The sequence below is a fragment of the Montipora capricornis genome, chromosome 2 (assembly GCF_036669925.1).
Source record: "Montipora capricornis isolate CH-2021 chromosome 2, ASM3666992v2, whole genome shotgun sequence".
Classification (NCBI taxonomy): Eukaryota; Metazoa; Cnidaria; class Anthozoa; order Scleractinia; family Acroporidae; genus Montipora; species Montipora capricornis.
The window spans coordinates 39,693,361-39,705,855 of record NC_090884.1 but is presented as its reverse complement, the minus strand read 5'-3'; the positions used below and the strand labels follow the sequence as shown (position 1 = coordinate 39,705,855).

The window sequence follows — 12,495 nt, the reverse complement described above, 5'->3', positions numbered from 1 at the left end:
GAAGTCTGAATTCCCTAATGACTTAAAGATGCTAGCCTTTTTTCTGGGGAGCTTCCTGTGTCTGCTAGATTTTTTTCAACTTTTGCCAATGTAATCACTGGGGACTATGATGATCCAAAGGGGACATTTGGAAAGGGGAATCAACACAAGTGGCAACCATGGCCCTATAGCAGTAGGTTGAAAGTTTCAAAAGAGGTTAAGAAAGTCAAAGAGAAAGTTGAAAGGCAGAACATTTCAGCTAAGACCAAAAGGAAGAAAGTAACAGATTTCACATCATCCCAGAAAAGTAGACAGAAATTTGAGCCTCTTATTGGTGGTTTTATAGACAGGGTACATGTGGAACCCCTTCATCCCAAAAATAACGCCTGTCAACAACTTTTCAAGGAAATTCTTTATGAGAGTATTGGGAAATCAGGCCTCCCAGGAACAGTGATACAGTTTGATTCTGGTCTTGTAGCTTCCCCATTCAAAAATATGGTTCACAGCCTTGCAAACGGGGTCAAGCGTTGGTTCAATGAGACAAGTGGGGCTGGGGTAGACTTTCAGTACAGATTTACGGGTCAGGATTCTAGGCTGTTTTTAAAGAATTTCATGCATCTCATTGATGCTTTGAAAAAGTCTTCAGACTCAGCTCATCAGGCAATTTTTACTGCATGTCTTTGCTTACACTGGGATTCAGTTGAGACAGTGTTTTCCTTTTTTGTAGGGTTGTCAATGTTAACTCCCAGGATTTAGTGTCACTAAAGAATTCTTGATGAAATGGTATATGAAATGAATCATATGAAATCAAGTGAAGCTATGATCTTCGCAGTTATGAACGCAATTTTTACAATTGCATAGAGAAGCCTGAAAAATTCAGCACTTCAACAGGGTTTGAACCCGTGACCTCGCGATTCCGGTGCAACACTCTAACCAACTGAGCTATGAAACCACTGACGTTGGGAGCTGGTCATTTGTGGGTTCTAATGGTCCCGTGAGGAATGAATCAATGATGAAATAGTATATGAAATGCATCATATGAACTGCGGATATGAAATTAAGTGAAGCTATGATCTTCACAGTTATGAACGCAATTTGTACAATTGCGTAGAGAAGCCTGAGAAATTCAGGACTTCAACGGAGTTTGAACCTGTGACCTCGCGATTCCAGTGCGACACGCTTCCGGAATCGGGAGGTCACGGGTTCAAACCCCGCAATCAATACAAAAGCCGACTCTTTGCTTCTGATTCCACGAACACCTTTGGCCGAGGAGAACTTGTGTTTCACAGTTCCACTTGGCATGGAACATCGGACCTTTCCAGTCTTCCAGCCAACCCCATATTTTTCCCGATGGCATGGACACACTGTCAGCAATGTGTGAAACTCTTCAATAATAAACACTCCAAGAAAGAATAAATAAAGTAACACAACATGGTAAGCAAGGAACAGTGATGGTTCAAAGGTTGATCGAAAAGTCAGAAAATACGATAATAAAAAAGAAGAACAGTACCTGCCCTAGCAAGCAATTATTGAGCTTCATTTTCCGAAATATCCTCAGGGTTTTTCCAGTTGGATCCGCAAGGAAAAGACGACTTGTTTTGTTTGTTTTGTTTTGTTTTACAAGACATCTGGTTTGTCTCTTCTACTGGGCAAACCTGCCCAGAGGGAAGGAGCACGAACAGGACTCAAGGTCCTATGCGAGGTGCTCGACCCTACCCTATCCAGACCAGAAAGACCAGACCACAACACCGGGAACTACATGCCCTACTCTTTACGACAAGTGTGCGGGTTCTTTTACGTCTTGAAGGGTTGTGAGACGGGACCTCCGGCTTATCGTCCTTATCCGAGAAGACTAGAGAGTCTAACCATTTGCAGATGTAATTACAAAGGCAGCACTTTCTCCTCAGTTATTTAAAGACCCTGAGTGTTGGTCCGGCTGGAGTTGAACTCACGACCTCCCGCGTGACAGCCCGGTGCTCAACCAACTGAGCCACAGGTGCGTGGTGTAAATCAGAACTTCTCTTTTAAGTATAGAGGAATTCTAGACTTCTCTTTAAGTATAGAGGAATAACTACACGACGCCATCAATAGCAAAACGGAGAAAAGTGACAAACATTAAAGTAACGTCGTTTTCTCAAACTATCTAATCCGAATCTAAAACCTGACTGACAATGCTATTTTTGAACGTGACTGTGTCTCTGTCACACTTCATATTTTGAGCTGCCTCAAATTTCAACTGTTTAATTAATCCTATTGATGTGAGGTCGAAGCACACGCAACATACGTATTTGGCGAAAATGTTTAATGAGAGAGTAACTGACTCTATATCCTGAGTGAAAACGATCAGAAAACTCTTCTTACAAGAACAGGTTTCAGGCGAAGCTTGAACAAATATTGTTCAAGGATGTTATTTACGCTGGTACGTGATCGGCCGGTTCAATCAAGCGCTTGTCGGTGTAGCTGTAAATTGTTATAGAGTGAACATAACAGGTATGTTTGAAAACTATTGAACTTGTTTTTTAATTTAGGAGTCAAAATGGTACTACAACAGTGATGGTAAATGTTTGCTTTTTAAAAATGTCAATCATCAGCAGTTTGAAACTTTCAAACACTTTCAAACCATTGTGTTTGCGTGCAGTCAAAATAGCCACGAGATTTTTTGCTCTGGGTACGTTTCTTTTAGCGGGCTAAAAACGATACTTTAGGACAGCGAAGTACAAAGATAAAGTTCTGATTTCAAGTATAAATGTATTCATGAATTCGTATACTAGGAGTTTTATAGGCTTTTGAAGTTGACCTTAATAACCCGAAGTATTGTATAATTTTTAGACGTCAGTGTAGCTCTAAAGATTGTTATTTACCTAGCAAAATGGCAAGTCCGGGTTGCTTTCCGTTTTTGTGTACGAGCTTCTTGAAATTGCACAGATTTTCATCATTTTCCAGGGGGTCAATCGGCCGTCCACCCCTTATTTTCAACTTTTCGATCTTTTGAAAAAACAAAAGTGCGATAGAACTTTTAAATACGATTTTCGATAATAGTTCACCAAAGGGGTGTTTTAGGTGAAATAAAAAATAATCCAAAATTTTGGTTCTGTCGGAGGATTCTTCATATTTACAGGCAGTAGCTCTTAAGATTTTTAATTTTGAATCTACTAAGGTTTGCAAGATGCCTGAACGGCCTATGACAAAAGAGAGAAAGAGAACGAGAACGACAAAACGGTACACCAGTAATAGCTTAAACTTGGTGAAAGAAGTTAGTCCACAATTTCTTTTCTTGGACACTAAACCGTTTGTTATTTCAAGTGGATGCATATTTGTAAAAAGTGCTTTTTCTTTCAAACGTACCATGCTAATGTCCAGACAAAGTAGACCTCATGTTTGTTTTACAGTCTAAAAGTTTCCTTCTTAAGGCGCTGTTACACTGTGAAATGTTTTGGTGATATTGTGGCAGGACAAGTTGCACGAAACATTTCACAGTGTAACATACCCTGCAACGGCCAAAATCATTGCAAAACAAGTTACAAGAGCCGTTGTCAAAAGTAGAATTAGGGTCTACTTTTCGTGCAACTTGTCTTGCAACGATTTTGGCCGTTGCAGGGTATGTTACCCTGTACAATGTCGGGAAAACATTGCGAGAAAAGTTGCAAAGAACATTTCACAGTGTAACAGCGCCCTTATACATGTACCAGCTGCTCATAAGAAACCCAGAGCCCAGGCTCTGCATGACGTTGAGATTCTTTACTCGTTACCACAATGACAAATTGTACATTAGTTGAAAGCTCACAATTGTCATCAGCCTGCCTTAAAGCTATCTCAGGATAACCAAAGTGTCAACTTATGCTTCTACACAAGGAAGGCCTCCACCCAGCTGGAATATTTAGGGTCTTAAAAAAGAAGGCTTAATCGTCAGCGTTCTAAGTGTTGCACGTTTGGTGAAAAGGCTAAAATCTACCGGCACTCTGGCCATTTTACCGAGCTCAGGAAGACCGTCAAAGCTGTTCATGGAATCAAAAGCTTTTATATATGAACAAATGCGCAATAACGACGAAATGACGGGTGGCCAGACTCAAAAGAAGCTGGAAAAGCATGGCATTGCTGTGAGTTCATCCATGGTGCGGCGATCACGCAAGGAACTTGGCAGAGCTGCTCTTATCGCATCCACCTGCAGAGTATTTTGTTATGATGGAAACTCCCATCAGGGATGACATAGATTCTTTCTCTTTCTCCATGTACATAAAGATGCATGAGATGAGCATGGACACTCAATTTGTGCATGAATTTATTTTAATTCAGTACAGGAAGGTTGCAGATAATATTAAAGTATTATTTGCTTCAATATTATCTGCAGCTAGCAAATTATCTACAGCTGACAAAGTCAACTGTCAAATGTTAATAAGCGTAAAGGTCAAGGTTTCATTTCTAATAATGTTGTTATGTTAATAACCGGAACAATTATCTTTGGGCTTATTTTGAGTTTTAAATTGACATCATATGTTATTTATGCCAGCAGTACCAGTACTTTCTATCAAACAACTTTATGAAATAAGCTTAGGATGAATACATACAGTGTATACATATGTACATATTGTAAGGAGAGAGACAAAAATTAACCTCTTCTTTTGGTAATCTGGTGAATTTCGTTTCCTGATGTCTTCGTCAAATTGTTCTTGACATTGAATGACATACTAAATAGCTTTTTTTGGCATTAGCATTGGAACAAGAGAACTATCCATATTGGACGCGTATTCTAATAAAGAAATAGTAATACATTGATTCAGTATACTTTAATTGCAATGTTATTATATTTCGGTGAAGTTTCACACTGAAAAGTACATCATGTTATATCATGAACTCACATCCTATTTCTTTTGAAATATTCATAAAAATAGCTTTACATTAGACCTTGAAAAACTTGAGATCAAAACAGGAGTTGTACTGTATTCCATTGTAAGGGAAAAGGTTACCTTTATTAATGATTCTTACGATCTGCATACACTTTTGTGCGTAGCTACTCTTGGTGTTACTGACAGGAAATATAGTAGTGTACCGTAGGTACAGTCACCTTGTGTGGTATTGACATGTTTGTCTTACGTCTTACACTGGTAGTGTACAGACCCAAGGTCAATCCTTTTCCCCCTGTATGCAAGTGCGATGCCGTGGTATACCTCAGGGATGTTGTCATTGATTCGTCCCTCCAAGGCAATATATTCCTCAGGTCTTGTAGCCATTTTTTCTAGAACACTTTTAAATTCATTCAGTTGGGATTGGCATGTGAATGAATGTTGGCAGTGGTAGGGTTTACCTTCTTCCACTTCCTGTTCATTAAGATAAAAAAATTGTTACCCCAGTGGTATTGTTTTTATCCTTAACTAAGCTGGGACTTTGATGTTGATGCACACTGTATATTAGAGTTTTCAATCTCTTTCACCAAACAATGGTAACTGCACTCACAGGTCATGTAATTTTATAAGGTTGCTATTGGTTACCTTTTTATGAAACCTGCACCATGTTGAAAAGTGGTTATAGGTGTAGTGTTGGTACTAGTTTGTGATTATCTTTCCAAAATCACCCAGTAGATCCTCTGATGAGTAGATCTCTTCACACTTTGTTAGGTTTTTTAAACATTTTTTGGCACTTTGAATCATGCCTTCTGACATTCTTTTGCACTTTGGCAAACCAAGGCTCTTGCACTGTGAATGGTAAGTATACATCATTAATTTTTTTTTTTGCAACTTCTTGTTGCCTATCAGTCCTTTTTATCATTCTTTACTGTTCATTTGACTCAATACAGTTATTGACTCAATAACTGAGCAGAACAGGTGTTTCCACAGGGGCCCGCATCTTGTTGACCATTTTTGTACTAATATTACCTCAATATGTAGTCTTGTACTGTTGTGAACTGCCCGGAAAAGTAAATGCAATAGTTATGTCACCAGTGTCATTTACTAAGTATCGAGTAATACAATTTTTACATATCTGAAACGCCAAACTGAAGTACTGAACTCTACAGTTCGCACTCTACTGTACTGTATCTCATTGCACTCCGTACTTACCTGTCATGGGGTGTTTTAACTTTTTCCAAGTCTGCATGGAAAGTTTTGGCAGTGTGGTTGCTGCAGTACACAATGTCCGTTTCTGGGCTTCTTGATAGCAACACCTTGTGACATGCAGCGTCTTTGTCTAAGACTGCTAGTAACCACTCATACATAAACTTTATTTCCTCTCGAATTTCAGAGTAGCTTGCAAGAGCTAATATCTTCGAGAAAATATAAAAGGAAAGTATTATATATATCTATGCAAAACAACTAAAATACGCAGTATTACAAATAATGATATATTATATATTACATGTCATTAGAAATTTAAACAGCAAAAATAAAAATAGGCAAAAGCGACTACACAAAGATACGGCCCTGGATTTCTCTCTTAAAATCTGTAAATGCACTCATACGGATAGAGTCAGGCAGTGTATTCAATAGCTTAGATAAGAAGTAAGAAAACGAATTAAGGCCATACCTAGTAAATATAGGTTTTCTAAGTGACAGTATGTTATTACCGCGAAGATTATAAGAAGAGGACCAAGGTGAAAACATATCTTTCATACAAGCTGGAAAATGAGTGAAAAACAGGCTCTTATATAATCCAATATAAGGAATTCCTGAATGCGCTTATTGCATAAGGATACGTGCATAAGTGTTGACCCTAGTGAGAAGGCTATCATATGGAGACAAGTAATCCCCAAGTATAAGTCTAAGTATTCTCTTATTTAGCTCCTCTAACTTATCCATATTTCGCACCCCACAAAAATGCCAAACTGAAGAACAATAGTCAAAATGCGGTAAAATGTGCGCATTGTAAATCTTCAGTAAGGTGTCCCTGGGTATGAGTTTTCAAAAGCACAGCATAACATTAAATTGATTATTGATCCTTTTGCATAAATTGGGTATGTGACTAGAAAAATCGAGCTTATCATCTATTTCCATTCCAGAGTTTTTGCCATCAATTACCACACCCTGAACACTGTTATCCAAATAACTTGTGAACCACTGCAGAAGACGGCCTTTAATTCCAATTTGATCTAACTTGCTGATTAAGTGGGGGTGTGAGACCGAGTCAAATGCCTTGGAGAAATCTAAAAGAGCGACGTCAGCTTGAACACCCTGGTCAGTTGCGCTTGTTATCCGATGCACAGTGTCCAAAAGCTGGATGGTAGTTGAGCGTCCCTTCACAAACCCATGCTGCAGCGGATAGATATTACCAGGAATGAAAGAATAGAAATGAGCAATCATCTTCATCAAATCCCATATCCAATTGTATGCTGAGATAGATTGTCTGAGGCCCTCGAAGTCAGCTTTCTTGAAATCATAGACAAAACGTGAAACGCGTGCCCTCTTGGTTATGGTCTTAATGTGGAACTGAACGCCAAGATGATCTGTGGCTAGCTGGCTATCGAAAGTCGTTAAACCACATATGCGTTCAGGTTGGTTAGTAAGTACAAGATCGAGAATTGTCAGTAACTCTTGTCGGATCATGGTTCATTTGTGTTAACGAGTCATTGATAATATCACAGAACATACAAGGCAGATTATCAGAGCCTGGAGCTACTTGAAAATCCCAGTTGATAACAGGAAAATTAAAATCACAGACGTAAAGGGGAGTTGAGCCTAGGTCAGCATTTCCTAGAAAGTCCTTAAATGCCAACAAATAGTCGCCTTTGTCGACGGGGGACAAAAAAATCCACCAACAAGAAACTTGTTGCCCCTGGACGGGTTGGCTTGCAGTTGGTCTCAAGGTCAGTGCGACAAGCAGAAGCAACGACATTTTTTATAGCTATAAGAACTCCTCCTCCTCTTTTAACATCTCCTCTGTCTCAAATTATGATAAACGAAAAGGCTTGGTAAAATTTCCTGATCCAAAATGGCGGACGTAAGTCTCAGTGACGATTACAATATCCACGCTGTTGGCATAAATCGAAGCTTGAAAATCCACAAGCTTGTTAACGAGGCTACCGGCATTCAATAACATAAGAGATAACTTAGAATGATGTTTGCTAGTAGTGGCCTGCGGTCCTGGCAACGGATGAACATCACCGCATTTTCTCTCCTTGTTTTAGCGAAATGACGCTGGAATTTTCAAAGGAAATTTCGTCAGAAGTTCGCAGGGACAAAAAACGAAATTCGCGCATTTCGCTCTCATTACCTTTGCACAATACTATATATCTTGGGGATACTGAAAACAATTATGTGGCGATACACTGGTTGCAGGTTTTCATCCTTCCTCATGGCTAATTTTGATTATTGCTGCTTCGTAAAATTCCTTATCTGCTCACCAGAAAGCCATTATGATTTCCCCCTCTTGCATTTCTTCATGATTGTCCGAGTCAAGGTGCTTAACCTCCCTTTCATTTAGCACTCTCATAACTAGGTCGTCCTCGTACTGAACTAAAAACCAGCTTTCTACAAGAGATTATAAAACATAACAAATCATTTCAATAAAACGGAATATAAACTGGATGTCCACAGAACTATATTTCAGATATTGTTTGGCCTATTATCTCCTACATCAAATGCAGATTTTTATACAAAACCTATAGAAATACAGGCCGAATAATAGGGTGTTTTTTAGTCAAATTTCCAGCAAACAGTACAACATTTCCCACCTTTTTTCTTTAAAAAAATTGTTCACGAAAAGATTTCCCACAGCCCGCTGTTACCCACACTATATGATGGCAGTTCTGTTGTCGTCCTTAAAGATTTATTAGGGAGCTTAAGCAACCAAGACGAAAGGGACGACAACAACGTCATAAGCAGTTGCTCAAGGACGACGACGTGTGAAATCTTGTTTATTCTTGCTTCGTCACTTTAAGAAATGGCATTGTTCAGAGACGTCCAAAATCTTCTCAGTCATGGATCAAATTTCGTTGAAGATAGTGAGTTTTTCATACTATACGACTTGTTTGAGCCCAGAAATCTGGACTTCCCTCACGAAGCTTACGCCAAATTCGACCTAGATGAGATGGCAGGGTTTAGATTCAGGAAAAGGGACATTCTGGAAACCATACGATGCGACCAAAGATCGATTTGTGGTGGAATAGAGGGGCTATGTATGCCCCTTAGGCGGTTATTATATCCTTGCAGATACGGAGACATGATTCATCGATTGGCGACGCCAGTCCCTTTATTATCCATGGCACCGTATGGCCAATTGCACAAGAAGGAAAGAATCAGCAGGTTGTTTACAATGGACACAAGCGGGTCCATGCCCTAAAGTTCCCGTCCGTTGTGTTACCAAATGGTTTAATTGGAAGCATGTACGGTCCAGTAGGTGAGAAGTAAAGCCATGTAGCTGTATTTTTTTTTGAACATCAAAAAGTTAGAAACGTTACGTGTTTGTTTTTAATTTTCTGAGACTAATTTGGTCCCATCTGCTTGTTTCAGGAGGCAAAAAACATAACGCTTCAATGCTTACAGATGCAAGACCTGTAGCAGCACGCTTTTTCACATGGTGGTCAGCGAATGTGCCTTTACGGCGATCCTGCCTATCCGCTAAGGGTGCACCTTCAGGGCCCTTTCAGATTTGGAGTTTTGACGGACGAAATGACGGTTTACAATACAGCAATGAGTGCTGTAAGGTCTTCTGTGGAATGGCTATTGGAGGACATAATCAATTATTTTAAGTTTTTGGACTTCAAGAAAAATTTAAAACTTGGACTTAGTAGCATTGGGAAAATGTATATTGTTTCTGCTCTTTTGCAAAATGCCCTAACCTGTCTTTATAGCAACAATACATCGACCTTCTTTGATCTTGATCGACCAACATTAGAAGAGTATTTCTCCTAGTTAAATCTACGAAAGAAAAGTTTTTCAAACAGAACTGTTTTTACATCGAAAAGAGAGCATGTAACAATAGTCTCCGGCAACTGTATTAAGAAAGAGTTTAACACAACTCATGCTCAAATAAATTCAAACTTAGGTGGTCGCTGTCACCGCGTGACTTGACATCTGTTGTGTGGAGGAAGAAAAATGAGTTAGTGGGTTTTAGAATTTTATATCTGTTAAGAAAACTGCACAGGCAGGTTTAAATCAAAAAGAAGGAAATAAGAACTCCACCAGGCCATAGACTGTAAAAAAAAAGAAAATAAACATGCACCTTTTAATGAGAAAAATGGATATAAAGTTCAAAAGTTCACAGCGACGTGAAACAGGTCCATCTCAAGACGACGACCACCACAAAATTCTTGGTTCACGCTTGCACAGTGCATTCACATTACTTCCGGTCGTGGTCCTCTGTTCGTTGTCCTGATTGCTTAAGCTCCCTATAGATCGTTTTCACTCACGTGACCAAAAGCCTAGTAACGGTCGCTACGTCGCCATATTGGTGGAGTAAAACTGTAAACAAACCGAGTCGCGTCTTCACTGTGAAGATGGTTTTTGCATGATAGTTGGCTGTGAAAGCGAAAGCGTTCCAGGTAAAGATCTTCATTTTGCTCGAGTCCCATCAGTAGTCACAAACCAAGGAGAAGAAGCGGAAAAATTATCCTTTGAACGGCGATCGCGTTGGATTTCAGCAATAAGTCGGTCTGATTTGACCGAAAAGATTCTCGCAAATGATCGTGTATGCAGCCGCCATTTCGTCTCAGGAAGAGCAGCAAAAAGTTGGGACAAATACAACGTTGACTGGGCGACTTTAAACCTGGGCCATAAAAAGAGTGTGGAGAGAGGAAACATCGAACAAGCATCACAAAGAGGACAGAGAGCTAATGAGAAAGAAAGGAAGCGAAAGGAGCAAGAAGAGAGGGAACGAGTGCTTGCAGAGGAGATCGCAGCAAAGAAACTTAAGTTGAATGAACCGGGTGAACAGATTTCAGATATTTCCTTTGCCGAAGAACCTCCAACGTGTGTCGATTCCAGTACACAAACGGAGGAGTTTGACTATCTAGTAGCTCGAGCGCCACCGCAGCGACCATTTTGCGAAGATGAATTTCGGAACGACGACAAGAAAGTAAATTTTTATACCGGATTACCTTCGCTTGACATGTTAAAAGCTGTTTTCCTTCGACTTAATCCCTTCGTTGCTCGAAAGGCCCAACATATTACTCGTTTTCAAGAATTTGTCATGACCTTGATGAAGCTTAGACTAAATATGCCTTTGGAAGATCTCGCTTACCGATTTAATGTCTCGGTTTCTACGGTGTCAAGAACATTCCAGGCGTGAATGGTCGTGATGGACGTAAGGCTGCGGCCTTTAATTAAGTGGCCAGAACGTGAGGAATTGTGGCGAACCATGCCTCAATGCTTTCAGTACTCGTTCGGGAAGAAGACTACAGTAATCATCGATTGTTTTGAAGTGTTTATTGACAGACCTTCAAACCTAATGGCACGTGCACAAACATTCTCAAACTACAAACATCACAACACTGTGAAGGTCTTGATAGGCATAACTCCACAGGCAACAATTTCATTTGTCTCTAAAGCTTGGGGAGGGAGAACGTCTGACAAGTATTTGACAGATAATTGTGGCATACTAGACAAGTTGTTACCAGGCGACCTTGTCCTGGCAGATCGGGGGTTTACCATTCAAGAATCCCTTATGTTTAGGCTTGCACAGTTGGCAATTCCTGCCTTCACTCGTGGTAAAGAACAACTGGACCCAGTGGATGTGGAAGAAACCAGGGGCATAGCTAATGTGCGAATACATGTGGAACGGGTCATTGGTCTTCTGTGAAGGAAGTATACTATTTTAAGTGGAACTCTTCCGATTGATTTTTTGATGTGTAACCCTAATGGAACACAAGAAGCATCGACTCCTATAATTGACAGGATTATCAATGTCTGCTCTGCCTTAGTAAACATTTGCCCTGGAATTGTTCCATTTGATTGAAATAATAACACCAGGGCTTTGTTGTTTAGAGATGATTAATGTCAGGGTTTTCAATTTGGATTTTAAAACACAATATTATTTTGGAGCCAAATAAAGACAAAAGTATATATTTCGCAGATCAGCTGAATCAGTGATAGCTTAACCCTGCTCTAAACAGACTGACCTGGAATGTTATTATGAACCCTGAGTGTACATTATTAGTTAAATGGTTGGAAAAAGCTGCATAGCACGGGCTTTGAAACAATGGGGGCGCATCATTGGTATATTAAAACGTACTTGCGATGGGTTTTGTCGATACACAAGACATGTGGCGAATGCTATTGCAAACACCCCACAGTCACTCGTATTTAGTTGCTGCTGAACAGGCAGCTGGTTGATTCCCTTGTAACTGGGGCCAAGTAAGCTTTTAACCAAGTCCACAATTTCTTGCGATGGTACAGGATTGGACAGACTGTCCACTAGATTAACGTAGTCCGAGGCACAGTTGATGGAACTAACACATACCCAGTGGTTCTTGTTGACATGGAGAATCTGTACAAAGTAAGAAGTTACAATATTAAACTGCCCTACAGGACCAAGTGTTGGTCTCTCAAATTCACTAATGTTTTTGTTGATATTTGCTAAGAGAATTTGAGC

At 39.8% G+C, this 12,495-nt stretch overlaps 2 pseudogenes; one reads left to right on the top strand and one right to left on the bottom strand.

The window, feature by feature from the left end:
• Positions 1-10,413: 10,413 nt before the first annotated feature.
• Positions 10,414-11,859, top strand: LOC138037311 (uncharacterized; annotated as a pseudogene).
• A 201-nt stretch (positions 11,860-12,060) lies between these two features.
• LOC138037310 (uncharacterized) overlaps positions 12,061-12,495 on the bottom strand; it is a 2,711-nt pseudogene continuing 2,276 nt past the window's right edge.